This window comes from Crinia signifera, chromosome 2 (assembly GCF_055691185.1).
Source record: "Crinia signifera chromosome 2, ASM5569118v1, whole genome shotgun sequence".
In the NCBI taxonomy this organism is placed as follows: Eukaryota; Metazoa; Chordata; class Amphibia; order Anura; family Myobatrachidae; genus Crinia; species Crinia signifera.
The window spans coordinates 116,771,183-116,794,638 of record NC_139218.1 but is presented as its reverse complement, the minus strand read 5'-3'; the positions used below and the strand labels follow the sequence as shown (position 1 = coordinate 116,794,638).

Below are 23,456 nucleotides of genomic sequence, written 5' to 3'. Positions count from 1 at the left end.
CCTTGGGTGGGTGTGATAAAAATATGCCTCCAATAGTGCAGTGCCATATATACATATGCCCCCAATAGTGCCAGATACACATATGCCCCCCACGGTGCCAGGTATGCACCACACGGTGCCGGGTATGCCCCCACAGTGCCAAAAAGCTGGTATGCCCCCACAGTGCCACAAACTGCTATGCCCCCACAGTGCCACAAACTGCTATGCCCCCACAGTGCTACAAACTGCTATGCCCCCACAGTGCAAATTTCCCAGCAGCAGCACTCACCGTTGTTGCTGCTGCTGCCAGGCGGGGAGAGGACAGTCTGGTGTCCCCCTGCAGTCCTCCTGTCATGTCACCAATGGGAGATGAGCACAGCACACCACACCACGCGTCTCCTTCCACCTCACTTCCCTGTGACTGGGCCGCCCACCAATCAAAGCTCACTGGCCGGCTTCTGATTTGCTGCTGGCCCACGAGCTCTGATTGGTGGACGGCCCAGTCACAAGGATGCACAGTAAGGGGTAGGAGAGATGCGCGATGCGCGCTCTCCTCCCCTCAGAAGGAGAAGGGATTCAGGGAACCAGCAGCAGGGGGGACTGGGACAGATGGTGGGCGGCGGGCAGCAGTGGGAGCAGGAGCCGCACTTTACAAGAGGAAGAGCCGCATGAGGCTCAAGAGCCACAGGTTGGCCACCACTGCTCTAGTGTGTCTGGGCTGGGGATTAAGCATTTCCATAATGGGTTATACTTTGATAGTAGTATCAGGTGCATAAAAGTCAACTTAAACAAACCATTAAGAAAACAAATTATAAGCACACACACACAAAAAGAAACAGGCAAATTTATCTTAAAAATCAGCTATGACCAAGTTATTTGGATGTTATTCAATATGGCCTTGTTTTTCTGTTGCTTTCCGCATAGTTTCACTTCTAAGCTTTTTCTAGACATAAGAGATCTGTGCAGATCCCAACATGAAAAAGAAATGCATATCAATTGCCTTCTTTGTGATTCTTATTGCTCAGAGGTACATTCTTCATGAAAAAAGTGTGAAATTAGAATTTTTTTTTTAATTCTCATTCTTACATTTCACTTTTTTTTGTGCCTCCATCATAAAATGATAACTGAGGGCCAGATTCTCTAAGCTTCAAAAGTGATAAAATAGAGAGGGATAAACAGCCAGCCAATCATCTCCTGCCTGACATTTTTCAAACACAGCCTGCGACATGGCAGGTAGGAGCTGATTGGCTGGCTGTTTATCACTCTGGATTTTATCACTTTTAAAGCTTAGAGAATCTGGCCTTGAATCTTTTCCATATAAAATGAACTGTACCCTTACTCCTCTATTGGCTGCTCCACTACCAGTCTGAAGTCCCTCCCCACATTCTCACCCCTAAACTCCCTCCATTGTCCAGCAGATTCGGCACAGTGATTGCTCCTCCTGAAGCCCCACATACTCCTCCCCTTGTCCAGCATTCCCCACAGCTTCTACACAGTGATAGCTGCCCCACAGCCTTTCAGCTACAAGGGGGTGTAAGGGAACATAGCAGAGGGATCTTTTCAGATCCCTCTGCTGCAACCTACATACACATGGAGCGAATTTGTGCTCTTCTAACATTCTGCGATTTCGCTATAATGGTCAAATATCATACAGCGTGTATGCACTGAGCAATTTTCGTCCCAGCGATTTGCACCATCATCGCTCTGCATAGACCAAGTTTGTATGCCACCTAAAAGAAATGGGTAACACAAAAGGTGACTATTATAATGCAATCCATATACTGTATAAAGTTTCTTGCATAATTCAACAACGTATTTTGTAGTGACAGCTGAACAAGTTGCCAGTCCTTACAAAAATAAGATAAAGATACAGCTTGTCCCAGCTATAATGAATAACCAGAAGATAATCTCCTATAACAGTAGTCTCATAATTGGAAAGCTTCTTCCTTTTGTTTTGGTTTATGTACAAAACCTTAAATAAAGTGCTGGCCTCAAAGGAATTGAGAAGGCTTTGAAGCTGGTGAACAGAAGCAGTGAGTTATATAAATGATATAAATTAATTGGCAGGTCTAACTTTTAGGTGGTCGCCATTTGCACACAGACAGCAGAGATAATCACAATTCCCAAATGAAAACAGTAGATTTACCACATCATCAATCAGTGGCGTAACTATACATTTTGCTCCCCCCCTGCCAAAAAGTTTGTGGCGCCCCCCCCTCCAGGCTCCTCTCCAGCATGTTTCCCCAGTGTGTGACGTGATGACGTCGCACGCATAAGGGAGAAGCTGAAGCAGGAGAGAGGAAGAGAGACCAGCATACACTGCTGCTTCCCCTGGCTCCGATGCATCCCAGGCCGCCCTAGCACGCCCATTTGCCCGTCCATCTTGTGCACAGTAGCCAATAGCCGGCTCTGTGTACAGTCAATTGAATCAGTGGGAGAATTTGTCATCTCTGCCATGGCCCCACCAGCACTGTGGCTGACTCGCGTCCAGTGCTCAGTCAGTGGGCAGCAGCATGTCAGTGCGTCGAGCGGGTGCCGGCGCCCACACAGACCCTGCTGCTGCTTGCTCCCCCAAGCGGCTGCTGGGGCTGCCTTACAGTAGTTACGCCACTGTCATCAATGAAACTCCAGGTACACATAAAATTGAATTTTGCATGGCTCCCAGTAGTATATGTATAAGCAGTGATTTTTGTAAGCTGCCAACAGGATTTAAAAGGGCCAAACTGAAATGAAGGGTGCAAGTTCATGTGCTGTTGCCGGTGTTTACACACTGAGGCATAGACAGCTCGCACCCTCTGTGGGGAATTGGATTGCCCCCTAAATTAGAAAACCCGCTGCTTAGTCAGTATAGCTGCAAGATAACTAGAAGCAGGGGAGCAATGCAGCATCCAGAGAACATACGGGTCAGTATGACTGATATAGTTGTTATAGTGGGTACACATGCATTAAATTTAACTATATAGTACAGATCTGTACTATATAGTCTTTCCTGACAGTATTTTTCTATTCGATTTACACTACACAGGAGCGCGCACTGGTATCAAATCTGCATCGAATGTAGAAAAACCATTCGATGATCATTCGATTTTCTATTCGATTTTACTTCTATAAGCAAAATTTAATAGAAAAATAGTGCATATCTCACCGTGTGTACCCTACATAAGGTTTATAGCTCATTTCCACCAGTGCAAAAACATACTGGAAGGTTAGCCCTAGCCCTAATGGGTATATATTTGTGATTGCATGTGGTAGGGTATATAGAGTGGAAATTCTGCAGGGACTGATGTGAATGACCAAATATTCTCTCGAAAGCGCAGTGGAATATGTGGGTGCTATTTAATTAGCTGTTAATAAATAACAAGTGTCTGTATTTAAACAAATGACCCTATAAGATGTTAAAAATAAACAAAATGTCCATATTTTCAGAGAAAACAGAAGTTCTTCTGCTAAGTTCTGTAGTAAAGCGAAATCATCTCTCTTTATTCCTCCTAAAACCAAAGGTGAGAAAGGCCCGGCTGAGAAGAGCTGCTACAAAAACACTCTTAAGCAATATTTGTAAACAACGACATTGCCTGAGAGGGGAGCTGAAAACGTTAAGTGCAGCTGGATTGGACAACATCGTCAGTGTGTAAATAAAAAGTTACAATAAGAAAAGAGCAGGATTTTAAAAAGTTAATCTTTCTGGGAATCAGCCAATAGATGGCCACCAGAGGGGTGGATTTGATTTAGTAGCAACATATGGCTGGATTCACAAGGCATAATTAGCAATTAAATGGTTTGTGGAAAAAGGGCTCCTCTGTAGTGTAAAAATACAGTCCCCTCCTGTGCCTTCCCTCAGTGATCTCATTAGAGCCAAATGAGCTGACAGGTTCAGTAAACAAAAGGTTGCCCGCCATTATGTGTAAATTACAGACACACATTTCTCAATAGGGGTCACTGGTCTCTGTGTGAGCCTCCAATTCTTAAGGTGCCCATACACGGGGCAATATGTGCTAATGTAGGTGCATTTTGTATTACTAAGTGTAGATCACTTTTTATCTAGTACAAATCGCATGCGATACACTACAACAGAGTGCAAATTGAACTAGATACGATGATATCTAGTACAAAAAGTACTGCCTGAACCTACTTTTTTGGCTTGCGATATGAACTATGCGGGAGCGCACCTCGCATCACAATCCAAAATAAACACGGTGCGATGTGAATTATACATGGGCACCTAAAGGCCCACATACACTGGGCAATTCAGCTGCAGATTGGGCTCTTTTCCTGTGGTTGTGGCGATCAATCGCAGGAAAAGAGCCAAAATTGCAGGTGAATGACAGCGGGTCCGATGCGATGCACGGTCCTGTGCACTGCGCACCGGACCCTCCAATTTTCCCCAGCAGTAGAAGCAATCTGCAAGATTGCTTCCTGCCCCGGGCAGGAGTGTCGGGTATTGCATGCGATATATCACATGTGATACTGCCGCCTACTCAAGGGAGCACTGTGTGCAACTTTTCTGAGGTGAGATGTTGCCACAATGTATTGGGGCCTTTACGTTAAACGGTGAAATGAGATAGCATTTGTGTAATAGAACAAAATGTGCACATAAGGAATTTTTTTTTTAGTTTAAAATAGCAAACTTTTTTTTGAAGTGAAAGTATATGCGGAAGTATATTGTATGATTTTTTTAATTTGAACATGTCACCCATTAAATTTCATTACACACCTAATTTTGACACTGGATGTAGGCATTATTAACAGACTAATGAGCCATGCACTTTAAACAATACAAATGGTCTTTACAGTATACTGGAAATACCGTAATAAACAAATCATGTACAATAAAAAATTACGGTGCAATATAATGATTTTTATAAAGATACATTCGGTTTGTTAATCACGATAACAAGCATTGCAGTACACGTGTTTTGTCTTGATGAATGACTCACTCAGTGGTTTATCACTCCTATGTCAGTCATGGCTGGCTGACGTGGAAGTATGCGATGTACGGCCCACCTATCAGGCTCACACCCACCCATAATTATGGGCCAGACCTCACCTAAAACGCTCCAGTGCACATATAATCGCACTAAACAGGTTTCACGCGTGCAATTAGCGCACCATGAAACCCATACTTTTTTTAAGGAAAATGTAGAAGCTACAGATGGCTCCTATATAAGCCTAATGTTTTGTAACATTCACAGACACACTGAGCAGACATGCTCACACAGGACCTATATACCATATACTTATAGCATTTGCTCCTCTTTGCGATGTAATGTAGCATTTAAGCAAGCATAAAAAATACTACCAGTCACTACACATCATTAAATGTACAGATTCACATATCATCAATGATGACAGTGGTGATCAGCCCAATGGCTCTGTCCAGTTTGGCCAAATCAGGGTATGTCAAAATAGATTGGTAATTTGGCAATTCAGTAATTAATAAACAACACAGTGCTCATATAAAGGGAGACAGAGGTGGGCCCTGCTCCGGCAGAATTTTCGCCTGTTGGACGAGTGGCGAGAGCAATATTTGGCAAGTGCTAGTTTCAGCATCTCCCATGTGCAATGGCGTGCAAGCACTTAGACGCAGACTTTCTGCAGCCTGTACTCTGTAACACTGCCAATGGTTCCAGGCACTCCAGCATCTGCACTTGCACTTGCACCTACCCTATAGCAAGTGCAATGTTCCTGGCTGAAATCTACCTCTGTAGAAGTGGCAGTGCATCTTGGACCGCAGCGGCTTTCACACACACATCCTTAACACTCCCATAAATCGTCCCATTAGACAGATTTTTTTTGTGTTCCCTTTAGACCATCTCCTAGTTACTGCCTAGGAATGCCCACAACTTTTCCATCACCTTTCGGATAATTTAGTGTTCATTCTAGTACCCGCCATATTTGAAAACCCTTGCTGTTCCTCTTCCCTGCCTGGGGTGTCGCTGTCTGCTGTGGTGTTTCTAGCACAGGTCTGGTTTGCATATCAGTGCTGATATACAGACCACACTGTGCTAGAAGCACTACAGCAGACAGCGACACCCCAGGCAGGGAAGAGGAACGGCAAGGGTTTTCAAATATGGCGGGTGCTAGAATGAACACTAGATATTGTTGACCACAACAGCACCTTTGTGTACACTAAGGGTAACTCAGGCGCTGTATACTGTTTCAGGATTTTTGTACAGAGACCTCTAATTAAGACCATATAAGAAATTGCAACTTAAAATTACAAATATATTTTTTAAACATAAAACGAATAATTCGGAGCTGTGGCAGAATAATAAACTCACCCTACTCTTCTACTCTTATATCAGCATTTAGAGTACTGGGTAACCCAGGTGTCATATGCCTCTTTGGGCAAATGTATTGAGGTGGAAGTTCTATTGAAGATGGGATGTTGCCCATAGACACCAATCAGATTCTATCTATTATCTTGTAGAAGGTTCTAAATAAATAAGAAGTAGAATCTGATTGATTGTTATGGGCAACATCACCGCAATAGATCTCCCATCTCCGTAAATGTACCCCTCTGTCACTTGGATGACTGCACGAATGGCATGAATGGTTCCCATAATGCTGTGACTCATATGGGACACTTGCTCCAGGCAGGTGGCAGTTCTGTGGTTGACAGGTCATCTGGGATTAAGTTAAAAGCTAAAACACAGAAAAGCAACAGATCTAAGCAGGGGCGTAACTAGATATTCACAGGCCCCATAGCAAAAGTTTGTAAGGGCCAAATATTGGCGATACATTTATATAGAAAATATAACTTATACAGTAAAGATGGGCCCCCTTCCTCTCTGGGCCCCATAGCAGCTGCACCCTTTGCACCTGTGGTAGTTACGCCTTTGGGTATGGTGCAGTGTAAGAACACTGATGGAGCCCAGGCACAATATTAACTGTAACAATATAGTGGGGTATGGTGCAGTGTAAGAACACTGATGGAGTTCAGGTAACAATAATGATAACAGCTGTAAAAATATTGGGGTATGGTCAGAGTCGGCCCTAGCCTAAATGATGCCCTAGGCAAGATTTTGGCTGGTGCCCCCTAGCACCGCCACTAGTTCCGCCTCTGCCCCCGATCCCCTTTCCCAGCACCATCAACCCTCATCATAGCAGTCATCATTATGGTGCTCCTACCCAAAATATTTTAAAGAGAGACAGCGCACACATTCAGTGCGCAGCCCAAACAGGGGTGTGTTCTTGCTAGGAAGGGGCATGACCACACAATAGTACCCCCAATTCAAATTATGCCACACAGTAGTGCAATTTTATTCACATTATATCATGCGATGGTGTCCCTTATTGAAGTTACATTACACAGTAGTACCACTTTACCTTATATACATTACTCCTCACATTATTCACATTATACCCTTAGAAAAAAATTCTGAGAAAATATTGTATTTTAAGCACCTCCATGGCCACACTGCAACCCAGCACAAAGCAGTGTGTGCTGGGCAAAGGAGAAGAGCTGCAGCTGCTACTGTCACTTAAGGGGAGGGGGCCCGGGGCCCCCACTGGGCCCTTCCATCAGACTTTGGCCTGGGTAATTTGTACCCCCTACCCTTTTCTTTCGGAACCCCTGATAATACCACACAGTATTGCCCCTTACACATGACACACATTATTAAAGTCCTTATAAACATAATGCCCCTTACACATTATGCCAACCTTTATTAATGCCCTTCATACACATAATGACACACATATGCCCCTTACACAAATGTCGCACATTATTAATGCATTTATACATGACACACATAATGCCCCTAACACATATGCCGAACACTATTGCACAACCAACCCACCCACAGACAGCACTCGCACAGCCGCTAACACTGTGACCTCTGCCTCTGCTTGGATACAGATGTTTCCTCATACATCTTGCCTCAATAGGCCATGCAGCTCCTGGCCAGTTCTGCTAACGTTGGATGCCTTTTTTGCTGAAAATTCTTATTCGCATTGTTATGTGACCATGACACACAAGGAGCTTCCGATGATTAAAATGATATGCGGCATGCCTATATTCTGTGTGTGACTGTGGCTGTACTTGCATACGGAATGCTATGTTACAGTGATTTCCATGAATACACTATTTCATATGCAGATACAGCCTCACTAACACACAGAATATAGGCATGCTGCATATCATTTTAATTAGCAGAAGCTGCTGGTGCCCCTAGGCATTCCAAATGCCCTAGGCATTTGCCTAGTTTACCTAAGCCTAGGGCCGGCTCTGGGTATGGTGCAGTGTAGTAGGAACATGAACTCAAGATAATAACACAGTTTTAAGAAATACAATATGAATAAACAGCAGAGTGGTACTGGCCCTTGAAGACTTAGAGGAATGCTGTGGAAATTGGGTCCAGATAATAATACAGGAAGTACTTGAAGAATTTTGGATGAAGCATACCGATGGTGGAACATCGATAGCGCTGATGATCATTGATGAAACTGGCGGGTCACCAATGTTGCAGGAGAATCACCAATGGTAGATATCAATGAAGAATAACAAAGGAGCTGAAGAATCACCAATGGTGAGTACCGACGGTGGAACATTGATGGAGCTGAGGAATTACCGATGGTGCTTGGAAGTCACCGATGGTAGAACATCAATGGAGCTGCAAAATTACAGGTGGTGCTTGGAAGTCACCGATGGTGGAACATCGGCGTAGCCAGGCAAGCTGCACACTTGGTAGTACTCAGGTTTTGGAGCAGGATGGAAATCCCTGGAGAACAGCACATGGAAGCAGCTAAGGAGACACAGAGCACGCGCACCATACAAGTAGCACAATCTCATCAGTTGGTTCACTGGGGAAAAAGCGCTTATGTGTCAGGGTTATGTGGCATAAATGTAATAATGGTAATAATAGTAAATGAAAATGTGCTTAGCCGCTGAAAAGGATTAGTGTTAAAATGTTTACAGCCCTTATTGGGCTTTTTTGTGGGGAGAAGGTTTTGCGGGTCCCGGCTGTGGTTGGTGGTATAGCACTATTAATGAAGATTCTCGGCAGCTCTAACTGTCCCTAAGCTTACCTAGGTCTTCTGGATTTCCATTCTTCCTCCACGCCGTGTGTCTTCCGGACCTCCGCGAGAATGCCGCAATTACCGGAAGTTCGGATGTAATGACTTCCGGAATCGGCGGTGTGCGGACTTGAGTGTTCCCCGGCTTCCAACGCATTTCGAGAAACTTGCTCTCTTTGTCAAGGATGCATAATGCTGGTGGGCACTCAAGTCCACACACCGCCGATTCCGTGGTGGTCCGGAAGACACACGGCGTGGAGGAAGAATGGAAAGCCAGAAGACCTAGGTAAGCTTAGGGACAGTTACAGCTGCCGAGGATCTTCATTAATAGTGCTATACCACCAACCACAGCCGGGACCCGCAAAACCTTCTACCCACAAAAAAGCCCAATAAGGGCTGTAAACATTTTAACACTAACCCTTTTCCTTTTCAGCGGCTAAGCACATTTTCATTTACTATTATTACCATTATTACATTTATGCCACATAACCCTGACACATAAGCGCTTTTTCCCCAGTGAACCAAGTTTAAATAATCCATAAAAAGCTGCTACATCCGAGCGCAGAGCACACTTTTTTCCTTTCCAACAATCTCATCAGTAGCACTGGCAACTGGCTTTACTTACCCAGCACCTATATAGCAGTAGGGGAGTGGTGATTGGCTGGGCAATTAGCACTGCTGAGAGCCTCACAGGATAGGCTGAGAAATACCATGTGACCAGGAAGAACATGGCTGCTCCCATGTTCAGGGAACTATGGAAGAAAAAGAATGGTGGAGCGCTTATGCACATCATAAAATGCTATGGACAGAGGAATAATTGTTCCTATTGTTAATCCCTTTAAATTGATACGGCTTGGTCTCCCATTTGTAATCCAAAGTGACTGGTGTTGTGGGTGTCCATAAACCTGCAGAAGTCCCAAGATGCTTTTCCTGAAGATGTTTTTACCAGACCTTTGAAAAAGTTGTTGGATAACAACGAAACGCGTCAGTTTTAACTGCTACTGGACACTGGACCTTACTCGCCAGCATTGCACTTGAACCAGATCCCCACAAACATCTCTAGGACCCCCGAAAAAATCCTTTATTCCAATACTGGACTGCACAATCTAGGGACACCACCACCTGCTCAATTTTTGGAGACCCACCTGGTAAAAACATCTTCAGGAAAAGCATCTTGGGACTTCTGCAGGTTTATGGACACCCAAAACACCAGTCACTTTGGATTACAAATGGGAGACCAAGCCGTATCAATTTTAAGGGATCAACAATAGGAACAAGTGGTAACAATTATTCCTCTGTCCATAGCATTTTATGATGTGCATATTTTTAATTGTTGTTATTATACAGTACTTATAAATAAATTGTGTTATTTAATGTGATACCCAATTGATCCATGTGTGACATTGTTTAGTATAAGCGCTCCACTATTCTTTTTCTTCTTTTTTCTTGCGATTTGTTAACTAGGGGACCGACCCCCCCCAGGTGTGAGCAGCTGGCTCTATATCCCATTCCCTGAACGCCTGCAGTTGTTCATCCAGGTAAACTTACTTTTTTCTCCATTCCTCAGACTATACCAACAGTGTATCAGTGACTGCAGATGTGGCCGCTGGGAGAACTAACATTAGGACCATGGAAAATCATGTTGCCACATCAATTTTTGAGTACTGGGATCTTAATATGTGCATGGTGCAGTGGTGTAACAAGATACATGTGGGCCCCATAGCACAATTTTGTAAGGGCCCCTAATTATCATCTCATACTGAAAAATGTATACAGCAAAAGATACTTTGACAGGCTAAGTGGGCCCCTCTCAGCTCTGGGCCCCATAGCAGCTGCACCCCCTGCACCTATGGTAGTTACGCCCTTGGATCTAAGGACCTGTCAGGAAAAAGAGGAATATATATTTCAATTGCATTTAAGTCAAGGGCCTGGTTGCCAATTAATGGTATTTTGTCCTCTGTGTCCCACCAAAATCCCTTTGTGAATTTATCCTGCCTCCAGCCCTTAGCCTGGCGATGACAAGTATATATACTATATATATATACTATATATACTATACTATATAAACTTTTTCACTGAACACACACACACCTACTGTAATACAACACACACACCTACTGTAATACAACACACACACACACACACCTACTGTAATACAACACACACACCTACTGTAATACAACACACACACCTACTGTAATACAACACACACACCTACAGTAATACAACACACACACACCTACTGTAATACAACACACACACCTACTGTAATACAACACACACACACACACACCTACTGTAATACAACACACACACACCTACTGTAATACAACACACACACACACACACACCTACTGTAATACAACACACACACCTACTGTAATACAACACACACACCTACTGTAATACAACACACACACACCTACTGTAATACAACACACACACACACCTACTGTAATACAACACACACACACCTACTGTAATACAACACACACACACCTACTGTAATACAACACATACACACCTACTGTAATACAACACACACACACACACCTACTGTAATACAACACACACACACACCTACTGTAATACAACACACACCTACTGTAATAAAACACACACACCTACTGTAATACAACACACACACCTACTGTAATACAACACACACACCTACTGTAATACAACACACACACCTACTGTAATAAAACACACACACACACACCTACTGTAATACAACACACACCTACTGTAATAAAACACACACACCTACTGTAATACAACACACACACACACCTACTGTAATACAACACACACACACACACCTACTGTAATAAAACACACACACACACCTACTGTAATACAACACACACCTACTGTAATACAACACACACACACCTACTGTAATACAACACACACCTACTGTAATACAACACACACACACACACCTACTGTAATACAACACACACACACACCTACTGTAATACAACACACACACACCTACTGTAATACAACACACACACACCTACTGTAATACAACACACACACACACACACACCTACTGTAATACAACACACACCTACTGTAATAAAACACACACACCTACTGTAATACAACACACACCTACTGTAATACAACACACACACCTACTGTAATACAACACACACACCTACTGTAATACAACACACACACCTACTGTAATACAACACACACACACCTACTGTAATAAAACACACACACACACACCTACTGTAATACAACACACACCTACTGTAATAAAACACACACACCTACTGTAATACAACACACACACACACCTACTGTAATACAACACACACACACACCTACTGTAATAAAACACACACACACACCTACTGTAATACAACACACACCTACTGTAATACAACACACACACCTACTGTAATACAACACACACCTACTGTAATACAACACACACACACACCTACTGTAATACAACACACACACACACACCTACTGTAATAAAACACACACAAATGTGTGTGCTGATTAAAGACCAATAATACAGAACTGTAAAAGTATAGATTCTGAATCACCGTCTGGATGGAAGAACCAGCTTTTAAAATACTAATTTTATTTTATCAACTATAAATATAAGTGTAATTGAATTGGCATTATGTGGCCCCAGGATGAGATTGTATAATGGGTAACAACCTATTACAATGATAAACCCAAATGTGGCATGTGATGTGAGGGGTCATTGTTTGGTTAACGGTGCGGGGCAGGGCAATTTTTTGGGGCATGGCCTGCCAAAAAAGGGGCGTGCTCTATACTCGCGGCGCTGCCGCGGGGCTACGACCCCATTTATCGCCGCTGTGGGTGCATGTCCAGCAGCTCTTTAAGCTGCTGGCCAGCCCCCAGCCCCTGTGCCTGCAAGAATAGACTCTGTGCGCATGCACAGCGTCTATTCATGGGCGACAGGGGGGGACTCCCAACTGCCCACCCCACCACAGGACACTGCCAGCCGCGGAAGGGACGCGGGAACGCTCCAAAAACCCAGGACGTTCCCGCGATAAGTGGGACAGTTGGGAGGTACCGCTATGTGCTTGTTCATTATGAAGTTTGAACCACCATCTTTGTGATCTGGCTGAATAAGCACAATGCAAACATGCAAATGCAGGATTAATCACAATAAGCATGCATGAGCAGGTCATCAATTTAGGAAAAGCAGTGAATTTTCCTTCACAATTTTTCTATTACTTTTTTTTTCTAAGAAAACAATTTAGCCACCAGAAAAAGCATGAAACAAAGACACAAGCTCCTATGTACTAATTTACCATTGTTCAGCCAAAGCACAGCACAGGAGATCCAAGTACTGTTATGTTATGAATAGAACTTTGTAAATAAATGTCCAAGTAACAAAGGCTGAAAGCCTGGAGACAGAATTCCTTCTCCAATGTAGATTAGGCCTCAAGGACATGTTTTTTTTTTCTTTCTTTTCTTAACAACTAGCTGTTTATATGGCCAGAGGCAGCAGTTTGAAGCTATCTTCTCGAATAACACTGAAACCCTCATTGCTTTGGTGTATATACTGTAGCTAGCATCACCAATGTTGTAGCACATTTCCTAGAAAACTGAATTAAAAAGAGAACATTAGAGACTTGTTCTGGGTCATAAGTGGGTTTGCAGACGGTTTTATTTCCGTGGCATGATGCCCATGCCACGGGAAATGAGAGCGCAAGTGCGTATTGATCCGTGAAATCTGCATTTGTGGGCGGTAAATTTGCATGTTCCATCCCCTCAAGCCTGGGCAATCTGTGGCTCTCCAGCTGTTGTGAAACTACAAGTCTCAGTAGGTCTTTACACAGTTTTGCGAATCGAGCCATGCAAGAGGACGTGGTACACTTATACGGTGTCCATGCTGACTTAAGTAGACATAGACACAAAAACATGAAAAACTCATGTCGACCTTCTCATGTCAACACTTTCTATGTCGATATAATGCTTGTGTCAACCTATTTCATGTGTCAACCTACTGACTGTCGAACTATAGTGGTCGACCAAAGTACTGTCAACCCTATGACCCATACCCAGCAGGACACCTCACACACATAGGGCAGTATTCAATGCAACCAGCGAGGGGTTAAACGGTGGGGATCGCCGAAAACAACCGACCCTCGCCGTTTAACCGCCGCGTCGACCGCTCACCCTATTCAATGACCCGGGGGAACCCTCGCTGTCAGATGATGGCCAGGATTCCCCCAAACAGCAAGGTTCGTGGCTAATGCAGGGAGCCCGCCGCATTTAGCCGCAAGCCTCACTGTTCTGGCGGCCGCAAACGCCGTTTCCATGTCGCTGTAAAAACCCAGTGAGGTGGAAACGGAGTGTGCAGGGGGTCAATTGAATACTGACCGTGCAAGCTGTGACAGCGAGCAGTCAGCACTGCTGGCTGTCACAGCTCACAAAAAGCATTGAATACACCCCAAACTGTAGGCCATTGAGCTCACTTCCTGTATCTCCCAACAAATGATTTACTTGCACAGAAACCATACTAAAGAGAAACCCCATTGCTAGTGATGCGCTACTAGGCATGGCAGAGTACCACCAAGGTCCAGTAGTCCACACATGACAGGTTTTACTTTTTATATGCTTTCCTACGGGGTTCAACTTCAAACACAAACCTCCAATATAGATGATGCAATCTGGTGTTGCAGAACAGCAAATAGCACCCACTGAAGGGAACTGAATTCCTCATAAGGGTGAGATATTGGAGGTGTTCCTTAATAATAGCTTTTAGTCACTCCGCTCTGTACATGAAAGGGTCACTGCCGGAAAAGCTACTGCTATTACAGGCTATAAAACTCAGTAGGTTGCACCAGTGAAAGCTGCCTACTGTTTTTAAGTATGACCGTTTCATTTTAGGATGGCTAAAACTAAAAAAAAAAAAAAAAAAACACTTTAAAAAATGCCCCTGAAATAAAATAATTTTTTAAAATTATTAAAAAAGGATATCTAAATATTTCTGTAATTTGGTTTAGCTTTTTGTTCAATTTATTTTTGTAGGTAAAAGAACAGAAATCGGAACTTTCTGTTTCACTGCACACGCTCAGACGACCTAGATGATTGACACATGTAACTCATCAGTATCACAGTTTGATATAGAGGGCACGACTCAGACATGCACGCTCTGCTGCAAATTCGCTGCACATGCAATTATGAGATGACCGCGCATGTGCATGGTACACTGTGCGCATGCGCCATTGAGACATGACGTTTAACCCTTTGAGTGCCAATATCTATGTGAGAGATGTGCAAAATATTGGCTAAAAATGCCAGCGTCGCTCACATGTGTTATATAAATTCAAATAAAGAAATTTTGAGTAAAAAAAAGTATTATATTTCCTATATAAGGTAAATATTACAGGTTATTATGATGAATGAAAATGTTTTCTCGGCAATTCTCACACCGATTTTGACAAATTCACTTGGCACTTAAAGGGTTAAATAGCCCCCCTCACATTACCTCCCTAAAAATGCACACTGAGTGTCATTCACGCTGTGTCCAAATTCACCCTGCGACCGCCATCAGTAACCAATCGCAATGAATACACAGTAACTACAATTGGCCCAATGAACCAATAGAAAACAAACAAATTGGCAACAAGTGCATTAGGTCATATGGTTGTCTATTGTTGATAAATCATGCGACCTTAATAATGATTTCTTGCACAACTTAAACACCAATCGCTTAATACCAATTGCACCCATAAAAGCATATACAGTTCACTACAGTGACATGATTAGCATTTCAATGTTAACCTTAAAACTGCAATGCTTGCTCTGCAAAAATGCTTACCTCTGGGACATTTTGATGGGGAAAAAAAAACTAAACTATTCTGAAAATCTGTCTACATTGAATGTCCTGCTTGACACTTTGTTCCCTAGACTATACGTTCTACAAGAAAAAAAGAAAAAATATATGTGACCAAAAGAGACAATAATGATGGTGACCCGCCTTGTACTTGGATGTGAGACCAGCTTTGAACAGCTGTGCTCTTTATAGGTCAGAATCATCCTCTGTAGATGGCATTTACAGTTTGTATTCAAGTGTGAACAATAACAAAAATCCACACTAGGTTTTCGCACACACACACACACACACACACACACACAAATGGTGACCACTACAAAGTCTACCATCTCTGATGTAGTTAAAGATAGATGTAGATGTTTTACATCAGTAATTAGTAATTATTATGGCAATTCATACAATATAAGTAATTTATTATCTGCACATGCTGAGCATTTAGTTGTGTGAAATCTTGCTTGTATTTCCTCCAAGAGCACAGAATATACTCATCTGTACCCCCATGCAAATGTTCTGCACAAGATTTTGTTGGACATGGGGCCCAGGTGGAACTGCACATGGTGGCTTAAGGAGTACCCCTTTCAGGCCAAAACCCGTTCCAGCCCAGGTCACAGGTACCGCAGCAGCTTCAAAGCAGCTCACAACGCAGCCTGGACTTGCGGATGACAATCTCCAATCACCAGTGAGCTGGCTCTTAATACAGTGTTAACCAGTGACACGCAGTGAGGTAAATGTCTAGGGAGGCAGTGGCTAGCATTACACCCAGATTTACAACCCAAAGATGCATGTGGGGATTATACAAGGTTCAGCAATAAATATATTTTTATAAGTTATAAATATTTCCATAGTCAAAACTCTAGCATATACTGGAGTATGACAGGTGAGGCTCTGATAAGCCATGGTTCCTGCCAGCTTATCGGAGCTAATTAGAGTGCCGCGAGCAAGCCTATTACCCACAATTGGCAATAACAGGTAATAGGATACCCTCTGTATACAGTCCTTTGGATACAAAATGTAAACATTGTGGGGGCGAGATGCACTAAGCCTTGAAAAGTGATAAAATGGAGAGTGATAAACTACCAATCAGCTCCTACCTGTCATTTTTCAAACATAGCCTTGCCATGGCACTCTCCATTTTAGCACTTTTTAAGCTTAGTACATCTGGCCCTGTGTCATTTGCAGTCACAATACCCAGAGAATGAGAACCTGCTGCTACTTGGATACAATGCGGTTAACATGTGTGTAAAAGGTGCCCATACATGGTGCATTTTGCCTTGCGATGTGATGCGTGTCCCGCACACATCACATCACAAAGTACAAAAAGTATGCGTAGCCGTATTTTTTGTACTAGATCGCATCTAATGCAAACTGCAAGTGGTTGTAGCATATCACATGCATTTTTAACGAGATTGGAAGCGATCTAGTACAAATGCACGGAGCACATCGCGCCTAGCGTGGGCATTGTAACTGTGAATGAGCCTTTGTATGTCCTGCTAAACTATTAACTGAAACATCACAATACAACTTGATAGAAATTGACCTTCAAAAAAGAAAACTTAGCTGGTAGATGACTCGTATCAATGTGTATAGGGCATCAGCTGCAGAGCATGAAGTGGTGTACGTGAACTTTCACTGTGATGGCTGCATGAGAGGATTAGTGCATTCTGGCACTGCACGTGGATGTTGTGTAGCAAGTGACCACCAGCATCTCCTTCTCTGTTCTAGTGTTATAATATAGGTCAGTTCATAATGCAACTTAAGGTGCCCACACACTAGAAAGATCTGCGATCATAAGATGTGTGCATAAATTAGCCTTCAAATCTTTTGTCCGATCTGGACAAAAGATTTCAGGCAAGCGCACATCTTTACCAAAGATTTTTCTTAAGATCCCGTGTGCGTTCCTATGGATCTTTTGTTAAATCTTCTGATCTTTTGTGCAGCACGTAAGATCAGAAGATTTAGCAAAAGATCCACGGGAGCGAGCATCGGCCGATTTTCGACCGATTATCGGTAAATATCGGCCGATATATCGAAAATCGGCCAATCGGCCCAAAAATCGTTCTAGTGTGTGGGCACCTTTAGGGACTAAAGGTGCATACACACTGTACAATTTTTTTGACCAATTTGGTTGAAAGACATTTCCATTGAACCCAGTGTCCTGGACGAAAGATGTTGACAAAAGATATTGTCAACAAACAAACGATGAATGATGATGCCCATACCCGCCAGTTGTTCATCAAGATTGTTCGTCAACTGTGCATGCAGCTCAATTTGAATATCTTTCAAAAAGAGCCTATAAACTGTAGCTAGATCTTTCTTCTTTCATCTGTCGTCAATATTTTTCATCAACATCTTTAGTCCAGGACACTGGGTTCAATGGAAATGTCTTTCAACCAAATTGGTCAAAAAAATTGTACAGTGTGTATGCACCCTAAGTAAAAACCATACAATACCCCGGAACGCCGGACCATACATGAAACTGCGTTCCAGAGCTTGTAGTGTCCGGTCCAAGAGCTGTCCAGTCCAGGGGGTGTCTTGTCCGGGGGGATGCTGGTGATAACTTTCACCAGGGAAATGGGGAAGGGGAGATTACAGAATCCCTGTGTGGTCCGGATGGTTCCGGTTTTTCCTACATGCCTGGACCATACAGGGACTCAAACAGGACACCCCCCCGCACCAGACACTACAAGCTCTGAAATGCCGAGTCTGATGTCGGGTCCTGCATTCCAGGATTTTGTCCAGGTCTGGTTTTTACCATTACCCTGCTACTTAATATTGTAAAGATGCGCGTCCCCTTCCGGTGGCTGGCGATCCGACCGCCAGACCCCCGCTAGATGAAGTGGGCTCCATCTGTATGTCACAGGGTAAACAGGATTTTCTTAGTAACTCCATATGTTACATGATCACATATACAGATAGATTATTTTATAACATTTTGCAAGCATTTAAACCACAACAAATAACCTTGTGCACTGTACTATCAAAACTATGCCCTGATTATTTTACTTTTTTTTTTACTTTTAACTGAATTAAATTTAGCCAGTTTTCCCCAATACAAAATTATGCTGTATGTTTAATCAAATTAACATGTATAATAGACACATTATCACATTACTATTAATGTACAGAAAAATGGTTACTGTATTGCAAATATTCTGCATTAATACTGTATAAAGCTTGCATTACAAACAACTTGTTATACTGTACTCAGTGATAGACCCGGGAATTTGCCAGGTCTAACAAGTCGGCAAATTCCCAAGTCTTAGCCTGACACCATTGGGAACGTTCACATTCACACAAAGCAAATACCCCGGGCAATGCATTTTCACGTTCAGAAACCCAAGTTTTGCTGCATGAGTGAAAGGGGTATTCTTAGCAACTGCCATTTTTCAAACAGCCTAGAACATGGAAGTAGGAGCTGATTGGTTAGTAGTTTATCTCTGTGCACTTCATAACTTTTTATTGCTTAGCCTTAGTACATCTGCCCCTGAAAATAATCTTTATGAAAACATTCCTAAAAAGATAGTAAGACAAAATACACAGCGAGAGCACACATTTCCAGCCCCCACTGAGGCAATGTACACTTGTATTTCACCATCAACTACAAGGATTACCATAAACCTACAGGTCCCCACTGAATGAGTGCAACAAATAAATGATCTAGAAAGTTAATTGTTACTATTTCTCTACCTCTAAGCACTGTTTGTATATGTAATAAATATATAGCAGTGTCCAGCAACTTGTGGTACTACAGATCCCAGCATTTCTATAACGTTCACCAGTCTGGCATTATTACAATCAGATAACAAGTGACAGCTGCTCTCTACACAAACTTGACTCAGCTCCTGCTGCTGAATGCTCCCTTGTTCTGCCTGTTGTGCTGCGGGCACGCTCGTAGTCCAGCTGCCCAAATTCTGCCAGGAGCACTACTTACCGGGGACGGCTCTGCAGGAAATACAGATCACATTCAGAATACAATCCACGCCTGGGTGATATACTGTAATCCACGCGGCAGGATCTCAGTGATGAAGTGATGGCTCAGCCACTGCTGGGGATATGAATGGATGATGCACAATAGAGGAGCAGCAGAGGAATGTCATATGAGCCACACACACGAGCAGCAGTGAGTGTACACAGCTCAGAGAGGGCAGTATTAGTCACAGCAGCAGCAGCAGTGTGGATGTGTAGGGGCACGTCTGTGTAATGTGCTGCTGGGTGGAGACCTAACAGGGAACGCTCACACATTACAGCGTGAGCAGCTGTGTGTGGGGAGAGGAAGCGCTAAAGTTGGACTTTACTTTTATCCTCCCCTATTTTACAAAACATCCAGTATAATTTAAAGTTAGAATACATCATGTGATGTTATTGGGAACTCTTGACCCCCATCCTCAGTAATACAGTAGAAGAGTAGGAAGGTCAGACTTCCCCATTTATCACAAAATACTGTATGTGTGATATAAATATATACTCATGAATTGACATTACAATTACAATACTGTAGCCACATACATTTTGTTCAGTACTAAGTTCCTCATCTTTGCGGCCACCGCTTACGCTACGGAACTTATGTTAAGCATCATCATTCCAACGCGGGCTCGCCAGGCTTCGGGCTCGGTAGCTCTCTCCGCTTCGCCACAACTTTACTAAAGGTAATAGATAGTGGTGTGGACACAGGAGGGTGGTGTGAAAGTACCTTTAGTTGTCGGAGCGGTAAAATGTCTCTTTGCTGCAAAAATACTTACGTAGCGGTAAAGTAGCGTAACTGGCGTAGCAGTGACCGCAAAGATAAGGAAGTACCTTTTGTTCTCTTCGGGTGTGGTATAATTACCCGACAGTCGGGATTCCAACAGTCATTACTCAGACGTCGGAATCCCGACTGCACAGCGTGGGGAGCGCAATGAAGCCCCTTGCGGGCACAGTGGCTGTGCTCGCCACCTATTTTATTCTCCCTCTATGGTGGTCGTGGACCCCCACGAGGGAGCAGTCGGGATTCCGACGTCGGAGTATTGACTGTCGGAATCCCGACTGTCGGGGAGCCGTCCAGCACCCGTTCTCTTCAACCAGTCCTGATCTCTGATCATAATTCCTTAATGACAAATTATTTTATATCATGCTTTCACATTTCATTTTCTTGAGGTACGTACACATTGGACCTTTTTCAGGTCCGTTCGTTGGCTCGTGTACGTTCACACGGAGCCAATGTTAGCACTTTGCGCAAGCGCATTTCTGCGCATGTGCATGCGCTGGGTGTGTGCACCCTCGGCGAAGTGCACACAACCATCTTTGCGGGCGGAGGGGGCGTGGGGTGCCATGCTGGAGCATTAGCATATGGGAACGCCTGGGCGTTCTCATGCTAATGCGGCTGTGACGGACATGTGGGGGGCGGGCAGCTGACATCACAAGATGTCAGCTGCCCGCCCACTTCCCCCGAGCATACAAGCATGTGTAAGGTTGCTTTGAGCAACCTTACATATACGTGCACCTTACACATCTTTCGATGGTCGGCGACCATCAAAAAAATGTAGGTGTATCCCCCCCGCAGGCTGTGAATGGATGTTTATGTAAAACATCGATTCATAGTAAACGTATGCACCTTGCGAATGGTGGTCCAGTGTACCACCATTCGCAAGTGGGATCTGCTTCACTCGCAAGGATGCGAATTCCCTTTTTCTTGCGAATGAACCAGAAAAACTTACATTATGCTTTATCGTCTATGAACAATATCGCCTATGATTTTTCCTTGAATTGCCATATAACCCTGGACAACGCACAACGACATCATTCAGCTGCCACATCCAGGAGCATGCTGTCTCTGATGAGATTCAAATTTGACTGACTGTTCGGACTAAAGGGTATCATCATTAATGATATATTGCATACACACTAAACGATAAGCACCATAATAAAATTATCAGAGGATTACCACACTTATATATTAATATCGTAGGTACTTGTTTAGTTTCACGGCGGCAGCTCGTGCCGCTCTAGCTATGAATCTTGGCAGCTTGCCAGACTGCCTAAAGCTACGCTATTAGCGTAGTGACTGTTTGAATTCTGGCAGCTTGCCAGCTGCTTACTTGTTTAGTTTCAGGGTGGCAGCGCGTGCCACCTTACTTCATACGCTGACTCCTCATCAGCCCAGCGCTGGTACTCCTAAGCTCCTGTGAAGCCTAGTGAGTGCCTCTCACACAGTGCTTGTGCCCGCATGATATCCTCTCTCCTGTAGAGAGGGGATCATGCGGGTGCCGGCGGAGAGGCGCTCCATCTTTGTGATACGTAGGAGTGTACATGTGTCCTTCTAGTTGTGTGCAAATAATCACACAGAGCCTCAGTTCCATGGAATTGTTAAGGATGCAATGGAATGGAATATACCCAGTCTGTAATACCCCTTTTACACCGCGGGTAAGACCCGGGTCAGCGGCGGTGTAAATGGGACACGCCGCTGTCTGCTATACTCTGCAGACAGCAGCGGTGGCAGGGGAGGAGGTGAATGTGTGTTCATGTGTGCAGCATCCATTCACCTCCCGGACATGGGGAGGAGCTGGGCGTAGGCCTGGTGCTCTGGCGTTGATTCATCAACGACATCTTGTTCCTCTGGGACGGAAGTCCCACTGATCTGGACTCCTTCTGTGAAACACTTAATGAAAATAGTTATGATATTAAGTTGACCTTCTCTCAAAGTAAAAGTCAATTATGCTTTTTAGATTTATGTTTATATATATTAAGGAAAATTCATTATATACAAAAATTTACAGGAAACCGACTGACTCGAATAGTCTAATTGAAAAATCAAGTCAGCACCACCAGAAGTGGTTGAATGGCATACCCTATAGTCAGTTCTTAAGGGTCAAAAGAAGTTGTACCGAGCAGTCCATCTATCATGAACAGATACACCAAATGAGCTCTCGGTTCTTGGAAAAGGGCTATTCTGTAGATTTAATAGAGGAAGCCCAAAAAAAAGTTGATTCCATTGATAGAACCACATTATTATCTAAAACCAAACCTATAAAAGAAGTACATGACAAACTACAATGGCCATTTATTAGCAAGTACCACTGCCAACACAAGGAAGTTGAAAATATTTTTAGAAAAAACTGGCCAATACTTCAAAAGGACCCCATTTTGGGTCCAAAATGACCCAATCATCCAGGTTTTATATATAGGCGGTCCAAAACCATCAAGGACACAGTAGTAAAGAGTGCAATGGAAGCCCCTAAAATAAATAGTGTTAGAAGTCAAGGCTTCCATCGCTGTGGACTTTGTTTGATGTGTCGTACCACCAAAGGTACAAGTAAAATTAAAGAATTTGAAGTAAAAAACCAGAAATACTCTATTAGAGACTTTCTTACTTGCAATACGAGAAACTTAGTTTATGCTTTGGAGTGCAAATGTGGTTTAGTTTATATTGGCAAGACCACGAGATGTTTAAAGACCCGATTATCGGAACACATCTATAACATTAAAAAAGGTCTTGAAAGTCACACGGTTTCCGCACACGTCAAAAAGGTACACAGTTTGAATCCCAGTTGCATTAAATCATTTTGGGGAATCCAGTCCATTAGCCCTAGCTGGCGGTATAATAATTTGGATGCCAGACTAGCTAGGACCGAAATGGAGT

General features: G+C 43.4%; 1 protein-coding gene across 2 annotated transcripts in view; it reads right to left on the bottom strand.

The window, feature by feature from the left end:
* DENND2C (DENN domain containing 2C) overlaps nt 1–20,060 on the bottom strand; it is a 55,715-nt gene extending 35,655 nt beyond the window's left edge. For both annotated transcript variants that reach the window (XM_083172747.1, XM_083172748.1), the window contains exon 1: nt 19,773–20,060. The gene's annotated coding sequence lies outside the window, so the exon portion shown is untranslated. The remainder of the gene's footprint in view (nt 1–19,772) is intronic.
* Between the last annotated feature and the right edge of the window lie 3,396 nt (nt 20,061–23,456).